The 15,060-nt window shown below is 39.8% G+C and overlaps 1 protein-coding gene across 1 annotated transcript in view; it reads right to left on the minus strand.

The window, feature by feature from the left end:
* Positions 1-15,060, minus strand: part of pparaa (peroxisome proliferator-activated receptor alpha a) — a 51,385-nt gene that overhangs the window by 19,905 nt on the left and 16,420 nt on the right. Inside the window, exons 4-5 of the mRNA XM_084408400.1 lie at positions 10,443-10,522; positions 4,929-5,019 (exon numbers count right to left, since the gene is read on the minus strand). The gene's annotated coding sequence lies outside the window, so the exon portion shown is untranslated. The remainder of the gene's footprint in view (positions 1-4,928; positions 5,020-10,442; positions 10,523-15,060) is intronic.

The following is a 15,060-nucleotide window of genomic DNA, read 5'->3' on the forward strand; positions in this document are numbered from 1 at the left end:
CTCACGCCCGTCAGAAGCTCGCGAGGGTGAGCTGCTGGATGAGGATGTGTTATCTTTTACATCCTCTGATCCAGCAGCAAGTGCTCTGCTGGCACCTAGCCTGAGAGAGCAGGAGATGGCTGCTGAGGGTGAAGAAGAGGTACAACCTGAACCCTCACAGTCTCCCTGCCCCGCGTATGATGAGCTGTTGGGTGTTATGGAGCGAGGCTTCAGCTGCCGTGGAAGCGCGTGATGGAAGGACATGTTCGCAGCAGGTTGGATGAGCGGTTCCTTTCTGACCATAACTCCCCAGCTCCCGTGAGCCTTCCATTCCTTCCTGATCTGCATACTGAGATCAAGAAGGCATGGAAGAACCCATTTTCTGCATGCATCCATTGACAGCAGCGGGCAAACTACGCTGATGTCGAGGGGATGTGTGAACATGGGTATGTGTCGATGCCCCCAATTGACGAGACATTCGCAAACGATCTTGCTGCTGGAGAGGCATCGGCACTAAAAGCTCCGGCCCTGCCTTCCAAGCCACTCAATCATGCATTCCGCTGCGATCTGAATCCACACCCAGACAGCCAGAGGGGCCTGGCCCATCCCGGTTCGAGGTCAGAGGTCAAAGGTTCAGCATCGCCTCTCGTGCTCCTCCTCCTCCTACAAGGAGTAGGTCACAGAGAAGGCGTGACTCAAGGAAGAAGAGAGATCTGAGGGAGGTGATCCAACACAGGCACTCCCAGCGTCAGTGAGGGATCGCCTTCCTCTTTACCCCAGGCGCTTCTTACATCAGGCCTGGACTGATGATGATATTTTCCCATTAAACGGAATGCTTCTGAAGGTCCGGAGTCGGGTTTGGAAGTGAGCACGCCCTTTCTAGCTTTTTGGTGGTAGGCCTTCATTCAAAGAATAGAATTTAGGCTGCCGCTCTATGAGCAGCAGGATGATCTTGGTAGGTCTTTATATAAGGTTGTTATACTTTAGACCTTGGTTCCCAGTTTAGAAAGTTTTAAGTGGTATGTTTGAAAGAATTGCCACTGTCCATTGGCAATGTAAAGTAGGAAAAGCCGGGCCCACAGTATTTCTGTTAGTACTATGATATCTGAGGCTAGTTCTGCTAACAAGTATCGCTAGCAAGTAGCAGGCCTTCACAGGCCTCCTTGAAGGTTGCTTCACTATTTGTGGATTTTAGCAATATTCATCATGTTGTAGGCTCTTGTTGAGCCTTCCTGATTCTAGCCTGGTCAAATATATATACATATATATAACCTAAGTCTGGTTAGAAGGTTGAAGGACTCTCATGAGGTCTCCCTGTTATATCAGCTCAAGCTGGAGGCGCTCCCCTTATCTAGGGTCCCCTGTTAGAGTGCCCAGCCTCAACAATCTTTCATAGCACTGTGTAGATCCAGGATTGTGTAGAGTTACTCCCCTCATTTGCAAGGGTTATAGAGTGCTATGTTGAGTTCTACTCTCCAGGATGCCCGTCTCTATGTTCCGGTTTCATAAAAAACTATTGGTTTTTGTGAGAAACTCTTTTTAGGAAAACAGACAGGTTGTTTGGAAAGACTAGGTCAGTAGACTTGATCAGGTTAGCCTCCCTGGTGGCATGTAGGGTTGACTCAATGTCCCCCTCAGAAAGTGACTGGACAGGACTCCTTTCGGATGCCCTGGCCATATTCCCTTAAAGGATCTCCTTCCATGGAAGCTGTTGGTTTTAAGCCCTTGAGTGGCCTTGGTAGGCTTTTCCGTGTTTGGAGGCCTCTTTGAGGCTTATAGCTTGGGCAGTGACCGTAGAGAATAATGTCACTGACCTGAAGGGGGAGCGTGTTCTTGGCATTTCAGGTTGAAACTGCCAGCTCTGACGTTTTGTCACAAGCCATAATTGGCATGCACTCCTCTCAGCATGGTGGGATTGTACATCGTTCCCCAATAGCGCCATCTACGCAGTGCAAGTTCCCTTTCGAAAGGGAACGTCTAGGTTATGACTGTAACCTCTGTTCCCTGAGAACAGGGAACGAGACACTACGTTGTTGTTATATTTTATAGTTTTCACGTGATTTTATATAATTTTATTAATTGGTTTGTTAAATACACACAGTATTATTGTGCTATTACTGTATTATGTTTAATACAGTATTTATTCAGTTAAAACCAAAAACGCATAGCCTACTGTAGTTCAAATCTCAAATCATGCCCTAAGAGCAAAAAAATACAGGTTGTCATAATTCATGCATGAAAGGGTTAATTAAAATAATATGACACATGTTGTCTCAATAATAAAGATATGTTTGCATATAATAAAGAGGCTTTACCTTTGTCTGATTCGTTTTTTTTTTTTTTTTTGAGACAGTCACAATAATATGCCTCTACTGACACCTACTGGTGATATTCAAAAATCAATCACAGATTTTAGAATCTGTCCATCATAAATATATATATATATATATATATATATATATTTTACTCTTCATTAGCCTATTAAGGGTTTTTTAATCTTACAGATGCCACGAACCCCCAAAATATGATCATTCTTGTGCAAGAGACCCCCATCTTAAAAATGAAAATGCATGAAAATTCATGTATATAGAACCAATTTAGTTTTTTTCTACTCAGCATCTTACTTTTATGCACTATTTATATATTTCTGCATTGTACTGTATTTTAATCTATTTAGTAAGTTAGTTAAACCTTATTTTAATTAGTATTTACTTAACTGTTTCCCCTTGTCACAATGAGATATTTTGTGCCAGGTTTTGTGATGTATACATTCATTCATTGAGATTTTTCATCTGTTTGTAAGATAACATTAAGTATTTTTAATGAATTTAAAGACGATTCCCAATTTTATTACATAGTGGCTTACCATAATTCTATTGGGTTATTTAATTGTCTTTGTGAAGACAAAAAAGCTCTTGAGGAGTGAAAGGGTAAAACCGAGGCAGTCACAGGGGAAAATTATTTAACTCTTATTGAATTACTGTAATGTGCATAACAAAGTAGTTTTTCAATCACGACAATGGTGTTGCACTCCCCTAGGTAATGCTGCCATTAGAAGCATGCATAACACCTGTTTCCAAAGAAACTAAACTTTTTCAAGGTGACATGGCCATCACATTCTGTCCTTTCTTGCTAATTAATACTCTTCTCCTGTGAGTGCCAGTCTAGGGGTGCTCCTGTGGAGATCTGCCAGCCAGTGCCCATAAATTGTGCAGCAGTGAAAGGTCAGCCTGCCTACAGCCCTGTAGCTGTTAACATCGGCTAATGGCCGTCTGGAGCCATGGCCATGTTTTATTTACAATACAAGCTATGCTGGCAGAAGCACTCTGCCTGGCTTTGCATTGCATCTTTAATAAACAAATGAAATAATGCAATGCCATAGTCTCATTACATCCTTGTGCAGGAGACAGGACATACTCTTCAGAGCCTCAAACAGGAAATAAATGTGCCATAAATATAATCCATACCATCTTCACTTCATTATAATGAAAAGAATGGCAGGGGATATTCTAGAAAAATGCACCTTTTGTGTTCCACAGAAGAAAGACGTCACACTGGTTTGGAGAGACATGAGGTTAGTAAATGTCAGAATTTAACTCATAATAGAGCATCATTACAAGATTATTTTGATGTATCCTTTAACATCAATATCATGCTTTAGGCAAAGAAAAAAAAAATCAGTCAATCTTTGAAATATCAAACGTTTTATTTCAGTTTGAAGTATTACACATCTGTGATGTATCAAGTAATGCTAATGCAGCTATAAATGGCAAGATCATCACAAGTAGAAGCATGAAAAACCAAGACAATTAAGAAAAGCAAAAGAAAAAGTGAATGAACCGTGTGACTGGCGACGTTTTGCTGCCCTTCAGGGAAGGCAGTAGGTTGTATAGTTATCTCCTGATGGGGTAAAAACACAACCCTGAAACCACACAACCTACTACCTCACCCTGTACGAACATCACTGCTGAATATTCCACGACAAAGCAGCGACACATTTTTTCACTTATCAGTGGTATTTTAACTACAATTCTTTTCTATTACCTACGATGTTTTGTTGCTCCTATTAGATTGTAACCCATCCCATCCACATGCTTGTGTTTTCCTAGAAGCTGGCAGTTCAGTCTTTTTTCTTTAAAAAACAAATCGGGCGACAAGCTGGACTATACTGATATTTTGTCCAATCAAAATCAGTTGTGACTTCGATATAACTGAAGGCTATTGGATATTTAATAAAAAAGGGATAAGCCTTAAACATTCTGATTCAAAAGGAAATAAGATAATACAGGAAATGAGAGATTTCATGTCTAATTTAAAATGATCTGTACTTTTTCTTTAAATCACCATACATATCATTACTATCAACTTATACTGTTCTCTTTATGTATTTATTCACTGCAAATTAAACTTAAAGGCTTGCATTATAATTCATCAAAACTGCATTGATGTGTACCTAACACAAATTTCACAAATTAAAACTTTTTTGGAAAAATTCTTTCAGTGTGAATAAACATTTAAGCCTGCGTTAAGCATAAAAGCATGTCTTTAATGAACACAGATTAATGCTGGATCCTGGAAATGTGTCATTTCTTCCTTCCAGTTGGCGTCCTCCATGTGATGCGATGGCACTACGGTCACTTCGGGAAAGACAGTAAGTTGTATAGTTATCTGACAGCAAGGGTTAAACCCTCAAACTATACAACCTACTACCTCACCCCAAACGACAGTCTCTTTTCTTTCTCTTCCTGCAACGGAGCTTCCATTTCCTGTGTACCTTCTTGTTTTCTAAAATCTAATATCCAACTAACCTCATTAGGTGATACTACGCATCACAGAGCTGACGTAAGACACTAAAATGTGAACTGAAGAGCCCGAAAGGGTAAATATGTGGGCTAAAACTGTTTTCCATACAACACTCTTTGCTGTGCACTAAATACACCCCCTATCACCTCTATCTCCAAAGCTTCAGTCTGGGATCCTTCAAAACCATCAAGGTCACCAACATGAGAAAGGTAGATAGTCACCTCCTGGGTTTGCCATCTGTGAAAGGACGAGAGAGAGAGAGAGAGAGAGAGAATTAGTCAGGCACAGAATTCACATACTCAAGTCCCTACATCAGTTCCATGTCCTGTTTGACTTAAATCATCTGTTGTGCTGTATGTCTGTCTACTGCTGACCCTGACAGTACACAGGGGTGCATGAGAGGATTAGGACTGGGGTGTTTGGGAACTGGTGTGTGTGTGTGTGTGTGTGTGTGTGGTCAGATCGGGGAAGGTTCAGTGTGAGTGAGTAAGGCTGTGGGCAGCAGTATGGTTTACCTCAGACAAGGGGGAGGCACACACACACTGCTGACTCACACAACCCACGAACCTCACAGGGGTGAGTGGTTCCACACACTCACACACACACACACACACACACACACACAAATTAAGAAAATATTAAGATAAAAGATATTAAGTTTGCAGTAATTTGCATAAATTTGCAATAATATCAAAAATAAACAATATTTTAGTGCACTCTGAAAAGAAGTTCCTTTTAAAGTAAATTCATATATTTTTAATGATTTGTACTGGAAAACAAGACAAACAAATAAGATCAAGTTGATTTTTGCAGTGTGGGATTTGTTTATTTTTTAAATCTGGAAATAATGTTTTAATAAAATGTAAAATTAAGAGTCCAGCTAAATTTATGTCCAGCACTATTTCTATCAAATTTGACACTGATCACATTAATCTTGACAATACAGACGGGGCAGATTTAGTTCGATTAAACTTGGAGCTCTGGTTCATCTCAAATCATGCTGGAGAACATGATCCTCAGGTTTTACACAAACATGTGGAGTTCATATATAAATTTCTCAACTTTTTACTCAAATTGTTATTATATTGTTTTGTCAACATGACGATATATTTTGTAATGTGACATTTTCTATATAAATAAAACGCAACAATAAAGCCATTTTCCCTAGTGGTCTTTGATTTGGATCAAAGATTCAAATCAATCACTCTCGTTTCTCAAACATTCATAACGCATCGCACAGCTACATGAATTGACCTCCTTCGGTCATTGGACCAGTTACACCTCACTGTATGTCATGACTAAAGTGTAAACCTGTTTTTTGTTTTGTTTAGTTTTTTTTACGAGAAAGAGCTGACAGCAGACATCTCCGCTGCCTGCTATACTTCACCTAAAGCTGGTTCATCAAAACCCCCAAAGCCTTATGCACATTCGATTACTAACCTCGTTAAGAACATTATGGGATTATTAAAAAGCATCGCTACTGATAAAAGCAGGCAGGTTGCAGTTTACATTAGTAGTGAAACAAACCATAGATCATTAAGCTCTTGAATTACGGGTACACTTGAAAGCTTATGGAGTAGCTAACAGCCATAAGGTGGAGCTGTATACCAGAGACCGGAGACACATTTCCTCCGAGTAAAAGAGCCGTTCAGCAACAATAGGCCCATTATACCGAAATGCTGCTAAACAGTGATTCTTATTTCCTTTAATCACCGTCTGATACACTTTGTTTATATCCCTATTTGCTCCGCATCAATACCGCAGGTGCAAACGACAGAGAAATCTGTTGAACGATCTTTGAAGCAACGTTTTATTTGTTGCATGATTTAAGAACTGTTGACTGACAGAATTATGCTCTGGCTGTTTTATCGCTCCTGAGGAAAAGCCATCTTCTGTGTTTGTATTATACATCTGTTCAAACAAAATCACAGAAAGCAAAAAATAAATTTAAATAAATAAGACCTCATGTGACTTGCTGGAGGGGGAGAGATATCCCAGACTGATTACAACAGAGCGTGAATACAATGTCTGTAATGGACTTTGAGCTTGAACTTTAAACCGCAGATTACACAAGTGATCGGTATCATAATATTATTCTGCTTTGTCTGGGCAGGCCATGGCTTCTTGTGCTTTTTTGTGAAAAATAAGAAAATTGAGGTAAAAATCACAATTAATTTTGATATAAAAACCTAAAAATAGTTAATTTCAGGGAGACAAAGCGCAAACTATCACACAACAGCATTCAAGCCTTTGCTAAGACTGTTAGCGGCTCTTGGTCTCAAGACTTGCCCATGACATCATCTTAGTGTTGAACAATTACTCAGCTCCACCCCACCTTTTGTCACCTGCCAATCATGTCTGGCTCCTATTGTGCCCATGGGAAACAAGTTAGTTGAGTACTGCTATCCCTAAATGACCCCACAGTCCTTTACTCCGTTCCTTTTCACTTCACTATAGCGTCTATAAGAGTTTACTGGCTTAAGGATCTTGATTGTAAAGAAATGCAGAAGAAAATGTCTACTTCTGCAAATTCTAAACAGACGCGCAGTGGTTAAAAACTTCAATAATAGAGTTATTTATACAGATTCATTTAAAAACTTTTTTTTTTTGTAGTGGTCATACTTGTTTTTGTAATTTACGAACTGTGTAAATTAGATATGGAAACTACACTACACTTTTCTGTGGGTCTGCTTTACAATTCAGAAGAGACATTTAATGAATTAAATATAAATCGAAAATTTGAAATTAAATATATCTTATGGTATTTCCTGAACACAAAATTATTAGCAATACAGAAAACAATATTTCTAATATTTTGAAGACATCTGTGTGCATTTTTTTTTCCTAAGGAAGACATTTTAAAGCGTCTCAACATAATCAATCATCACTCCAACATACTGCTTAAAAACTCCTCAACTAAAACTAATCTATCTCTCAAACACTGTAAGAACTTTTTTTATTATTATTCTTGATAGTATTAAATTAAATTGTCTTTGGTTATATCACTTGAATATTGACTTTAAACTATTCACAAATTAAGTTGACTAAATAAAATGAAACAATTTTTTTCTGCATGAAAAAAGAAAACCCGCAGGAACAAATATGTGTTCATGAAATTATTTTAAAATATTGGAGACATCCACACACAAGTATGCGAGTGTCCATCACCTTCTCTGCTAGCTAGAAAATGACAAGAAAATGTCAAGAATCGATTTTTTCTATCTACGGATTTTTCTTTATTTTAAAAAGAATAATAATTATACATTAATACTGCATTCGGATGATCATTATACAATTGCATTTGCATCAGTAATGCTGTTTAGTGCAAATCATCTTATGCGGTTGAGCTGAAATTACACATAAGTTATGGAATTATATTTCCATTAAACTGACAATTAAAATAACCTGAAATACAAAACATTAAAAAATGTAAGCGACATTGATGAGATTCTATGAGGCTTCTAATTGTTTCGATCACTTTGTCACATTATCCTGCGTTAAATTCCACCCTTGGAACTTCATCTGAAATCAACTAATTATCAATTCACAGTGTGTAGCTTCTAAAATACACCTCTAAACAGAATGAAGGAGACATCTTTAGTCTAGACTGTGTGTGTGAGAGTACACAAGTATCTTTTGAAAAGGGTTGGGGTGGGGGGGTCTACACCCTTAACTATTACAGACACACACACACACTGAGGCGTGGGAACTCTATTCAGGGCTGAATCAGAGGTCTATTATGGAGCACATGGCAGCAAGTGTGTCTGGGTGTGTGTGAGAGAGTGTGTGTACGTCTGTATGTGACAGCGAGGGCGGGTGTCTCAGTTAGTGCACACATGCTCGCTGCTCTTCGGCACGTCTGGGAATGCCTTGCCCCAGCTTGACACACATTCATTTCTATTTTCTCTGTAAAACGTAATAAAAAAGATCCCACACAAGCACATTTAAAAAAAAATCCTAAACCTTAAAATTATCATTTCAGTTCATTTTTAAGAATAAATGTTTCATCTTTATTTAAAGTGTAAACTAGTCAGCATTTCTGTTAAACCCACATGCATTTTCACACACACACAAAAAAGACAAATCTGTAGTACAAATGACTAAAAGCGGTAAGTTTATCCTGAAAATCTGTTCCTGCGCCAACCCCCCTCTTCGTTCTTTAGAAGATGCCACCTGCTCTGTTCTTTGCACTATACATCATCTCTGGAACACTCCATTCACAACCAAAAAAAGGGGTGGGGGAGGGCACTGCCAACCCAATGTGCATTTTCTGTGCCAACACACTTCATCAGCACTGCCCCTGGCGTTCTCACTCGTGCTAATAAACAGCCTGCTATGAGCCAAAATCATTAGTTTGAACGATGAAACACAACTGTTTACTTTTATGCCTGTAAATCATACATGATATGTATAAATCAAACACAATGCTATTTTATGTCAAATGATCCTTAATCATCACCCAGAGATCAGCTGTTAAATTCTGAAATCTCAACGACCCTAAACATTTTACTTATAAATGATTCAATTATAAAAGGGCCTTAAGAGAGTTTTTTAAACGTGTGTGTGTTTTTGAGACAGAGAGAGAGACAGTGTGTGTGTGTGTGTGTGTGTAACAAAAAAGAACACTGTGATTATAATTTATTTTACGCAACCTAAAATTTCAACAAAAGACATCTTTACAAAACGTTTTTCTTTAAAAAAAAATACTTCAAATAATACACAAATCGTTCAGATTCAGCAAATGCCTTCTTTGAGTGCACAACTAGAATGTATATTACAGGTTAACATTTTTATAAATTGCAAAAATGGTTCTCCGCTAAATTCAAACGAAATATGGGCAAAGTCAACCTATTTAAATGTGTGTAAATTTAAACAATAATATATTTTAGAGTCAAATTGACAACTTTTAGTTGAATTTGCATACCTTTACATCTCCATTGAAATAATTAAAAATAAGCAACCAAAAAAAATACAAAAATAACACTCATTTGAGCAATTAAATAATTAACGCAAAATACTTCCTCATTTCTTCTAATTTGAATGCATAATTGCGCAAACTAACCTCTGACGTGGCGTATACAATGCTTCTATCCATAAGCGCCCATGTTATAATTCAATAATAATATAAAAATAACATTAAATATTAATCGCAATGAACAGTTCATAAGATAAACGACAGTACAACGTGATAATCAAACACAAGGCCCTACGCAAATAGCTGAGGTCCATTCACTGTTAAAGTGCTCCAGATAACACACAAGGAATGCATCAGAAAATGAAAGGTTAATTTTTAAACACCTTTTCCCGATAACACGACTCAAAACTCTTACTCCCAAAAAGTGTACCTCTTCTCAGTCACTAAAACATTAACCCCAAAACTATGCACTGTGGAAGGTCGACTACAGAGGTACATCATGTCTGTTAGGTGCTGATATGAAATGCCTTTACATTCCCCTAACGCCATTTTCCTTAGGAATCGTACCATTCATAAATCGTCCCCCCCCCCCCGTATAAAGCGTAAAACCAAAACGAAAAATATTTCGCACACATTCTAAAGACAAAAAAACACACACATTTGAATCGAGAAATACATTGGAAAAAACGAAAAACAAAGTAAATATGCAGAAATACCACATATAACAAAAAAAATTGCAACTTACCCCATAATATTGACATGCATCAGTAGATAGAAACATTCCAGGACAAGTGCTGAAGGCCTTTTCTACTCACTTCACCAGTCCTGTGTTGAAGGAGAGAGCCAGGGAGAGAGAGAGAGGGGGAGAGAGAGAGAAGGAAAAGAAGAGGGAGTGAGCTTTCCACAGCAGGCACAAGGACCAAAGGAGGTAGGCCGGGGGGCCAAGCCAATCCTTCCACCCCAGCTGCGTGTCCCCAGTGCTAGGCTACACGTCTGCCTGCGGTCCCCTGATCTGGGACAACCGGGCCCTGGCCACAATAGCAGCCCGAGAGACGCGTGTGTCGGCCCATCTTGCAGTTAACAAGTCTTTGAATGAGGAATGTTAGCAAACAGACAAACAGAATGTCCGCTGCATGTTAATGTCCCAGCCAGTCCGATCGCAGCATTGGCCCAGGCGTATGAATAATTCAGAAGCTTGAAAACCGAGCCCCCTCCCCTTTCCACCCCCCATGACTGAAATGCCTTCAGTGGCTGAAGAGCGCCAGAGAAGTGAGAGAGTGTTGTGAGAGAGATAGAGAAGAAAAGTATTTCAAATCTTAGCTCCAAACATTTCTATTCAGCTGAACGCACGCAACCGCGCACGCACTCGGTCACCACAAACTTCTTTCGTTTCATCGTGCAACATATTTCTTTCTTACGATCGAGGCATCTCTCACTCAGTGCCTTTTTATGTCTTTTGTTTGGAATTGGCACCTGTCCCAGAAAAAGCTCCAACACCGCACCGCCCTCCCGCTCTCCTTTCAGAGAGGGAAGAGAGGGAAAGAGCAAGAGAGAGAAAAAGAACTGTATGTGTGTATGAGAGAGAGAGAGAGAGAGAGAGAGAGAGGGTGGTGCTAAAGTGATAGAACTCCAGGCGCCTCCCTTCTCCGAGACACGCAACAAGCAGGGAGAATACAGCCATTTTCAAAGCTCAGCAACAGAAAGGATCCGTTAACCCCTGGCGAGGATGAGAAATGGCATACACCTCCAACTGCCGCAAAAGCACCGTTTGAAAGTATCTCAAGGTAACGAAACCGCAGAAGACCACGCCGACGAGGTTTAGGGAAGTGGCGGAAAAGACGCAGAGGAAAAACTGAAGTGGCAGAGAAGCTGCTTGAGCCAATCAGTTGTGCTACAGGGTTAAAATTCTGTGAGTAGTAGAAATCCCTCCTTCTCTTGGCACAGACTGGGTGAAGGGGTGGGGACTGTACTGTGGAAACAGCGGTAGAGGCTTTTTTTTTCATTTCTATCTGCACAGAGAGAGAGAGAGAGAGAGAGAGAGAGAGAGAAGGAGGGAGGGAATTAGAGGAGAAGAGAGAGGGAAAAATGAAGTGGGGGGAAAAAAGTTGATGATGAAACCGAGAGGCAGTGGAGTACGTGAGCAATCTTTTTTTTTTTTTTTTTGAATCATCGCTCCAGCCAGTGAGCGAGAGCTCGAGTAGGGAGGGAGGGAGGGAGGGCTGAACAGTGGAAGGAAGCGTGACACAGACTCCGGTTCACCCGGAGAGTGCACAGAAACATACGCTCACACCAGTTATGAACCATTCAAACACAATTTACAGAGCGTGCACACGCTCCACCGCCAAAACTAAACTCAACCCTTCAAGCTGTTCTCTGGCTCGAATGCACTGAACAACAAAACAAGTAATCAGAAACAAGAAAGAGAAAGCAATACAAAAACCTTCAGCAGTTAAAAGACGACCATACCATGATGTGGGATTCTGGGAAAAGTGAAGTGCGCAAATGTTGGGGTGTCTTTCTACATCTGCAAACATTAACGGGATCTCCTCCAATTGCCCCGAGAAGGAGTTGAGGAGCAACAGGCGTATGGGTGAGACGGTCTGGAGGTGAAACATCTGTCACAGTCTGCAGGAAGATATCATCTGCAGTGTTCGCATAGACACACACACACACACGTACACACACACTGCACCCAAGGCCTACCTGAGAATACGCCCGGTGGAGGAATAATTAGCTGAGCGTGCCACCAATAGTGTTTTTCAATCTTTTAGGATGCACCTCCGTCATGCCTCCCTTTTGAATCCAAATTCAAGCGTGTAAGGCAGTCCGGTGGCGAGGATGCAGAAAACGGACTCTAGATTTCGCTATTCTGTAGCTTATTTTACTAAGAATCCTTTGTGCATCTACTGCACGCTCATGTAGGCTAAGCGTGCCAGTACTGTCTAGTGCAAAACTTTTTTTTGTTTAATCAATGCGAATTAATACAAGTTCAAACAGATGATTTCTCGAATGCGAACAAGCCCAAAAAGAATGCAAAAACACATACCAAAACATGCTAGTGTGTGTTCTGTTCCTCGGACCGCCAGTGTAATATCACAAACAGCTTTTCTGTGTTTAGCGAACTAAACAGTTGATAAAAGCATGCTCGTCAACCAGTGAACATGGCTGCGCGGAGGGTGCTGCTGCTCATCAGGCTGTCACACAGATACACACACACACACACACACACTGACGTGGAGGAGGGACCAAAAGCACCCGGTCCGCCCAGATTTTCCTGCCTCGTTCTCGGCCTCCTCTTTCTGGCTCCCTCATGGCACTGACCTCTCATTACACACACACACACACACACACACACACACACACACACTCTCTCACACACATACATATTTGGTTCCTCCTACATACCACACACCACACCCTCGATTCAACACCAAATCTGGGCCGAGTCGCACCCGTATAAAACCGTTACAGCTAAATCAAATTCCAAGCGCTCAGCCCTCTCCTTTTTAAAGTCCGATTCCCTAATGGCAACAGGTCATGCTCTGGCACGAGGTACGACGCGTCCACGTCACATTGCGCCACGTCTGTCGGCCAATCACGAAGAGGGCGCATCTCACAAGAGAAAATGTGCAACGAAATTCAACCTTCTCATTTTTTAAACCACATTATCTCTATTTTACTTCTTATTCTCTGTTGCTGATTCACAGGCGTTCATTTTCCTGCTTGTTTACTATAGGAGCTACTATGGGGAGTCGCAAATTGGCGCATGTGTTGTGTTGTACATTGCATTAAAGTTCATTTGAGGATACAATTTTGGTTTTGGGTCGGCTGCCAACTCCCAAACAGTGAGCTGTTCTGTAAGGCCCCATCCTTCACAAGGCTCAGAGACTATGATCAAACGCCAATCAAAACAAACTCTTTATGGTACTTTTCAGGGCTCAACCTCAGAGCACTTTAATGCACCATCGCTGAGATCATTTTAAAAAGACTCTCATGTGATTTGAAAAGCTTGTATGTGTTCTGGGGTTAAAGTTACCAAAGAGCGATAACGGCTATAGCAAGTTTCAAGTTAAAAAGCACAGCGGACAGGTCACTTTTTGCATTCGACACAGTTTATAGATATCAAAAAAAAATTTTTTTTGTGGAGCGTTATATCTATGGAATATCAAAAATGAGGCACAGAGAACAAAATGGTCAGCATACATATGCATGTGACCTTCTGAATAAATACTGAATACTAAAATGCACATTAACCCTTTTAAACCGGAATGAGAGATTGAAGCACAATCTAAAATAATGAAGTATACTTACAAACAATGTAAAGCCATTCGCCATCACGGATTTTAATAAACATCTGTAGGAGCTTTACAGTATATTTTCTTTTCCTCCTGAATGAACATCGGGGTCTCCAGCACAATCAACTAGAAAAACTTAAAAAAGCATCTGAAGGAATGTGTTGCACATGCACATCATTGAGCTGCAATTTTCCACTCATAATTATGCTTTTGTGGAGATGAGTAAAAACTACTAACATGACATGAGCTTCTTTAACCTACAATTTTCCATCCGTGCTCTGGGAGAGCAAAAAAAACAAGTGTCTCTCAACACTCCCATTAAGCAAAAACTTAATTAAAACACAACAAGACAAGCCTGGCACAGATTTAAAAAAGCATCTCAGTCCTTCAGTCGGTGGCCTAGTTCATTAACTGAGTTACACTTCCACTTTAAGAGAAAAAAAGCAGCAAGTTTAAGATCTGTAATGTCCATCAGCATCTAAGTCTCTGCAAAGGTCTAGAGTTTACATACGTATTGAGAGGAATAGGCTAAATGAAGAGTTCAGATGCAAAAGCCTCTAAGTGCCATTTTAAATTTTCTTCTAGAATGATCATTTTTATCAAGCTTGTACATTTAAGTTCCGTAATTTCACTTAAATTGCAATGAAAATTAACTATTAATTGTCATTTAAGTGAAATGACTGAACTTATATATACAAGCTTGATAAAAAAATGATCATTCTAGAAGAAAATTTCAGATGGCACTTAGAGGCTTTTGCATCTGAACTCTTCAAATATTCAATAAAAAAATAAGCCCCCACATAAAAATGACCAAATGGACTGAATGTGAAGGCACGGTGTATCTGAAAAAGATATTTAAGCCAATTTAGCAGTATTTTGCACAACAAACAAAACAACTAAGGAATTGATCAGAAAACCATAGCAAGATCAGGGACTTAAAAGTTAGTCATCAAATTTTTCTCTTTAAGACTTTTCCTTATACATTTTTGAAATCAGTTACATAAAAACATAGATTGGTCTAATTTGATACCAAAAAGTAAGACTGCTTGCCCGTTGGCAAACTGCTAG

The sequence above is a fragment of the Rutilus rutilus genome (genome assembly GCF_951802725.1).
Source record: "Rutilus rutilus genome assembly, chromosome: 4".
NCBI lineage: Eukaryota > Metazoa > Chordata > Actinopteri > Cypriniformes > Leuciscidae > Rutilus > Rutilus rutilus.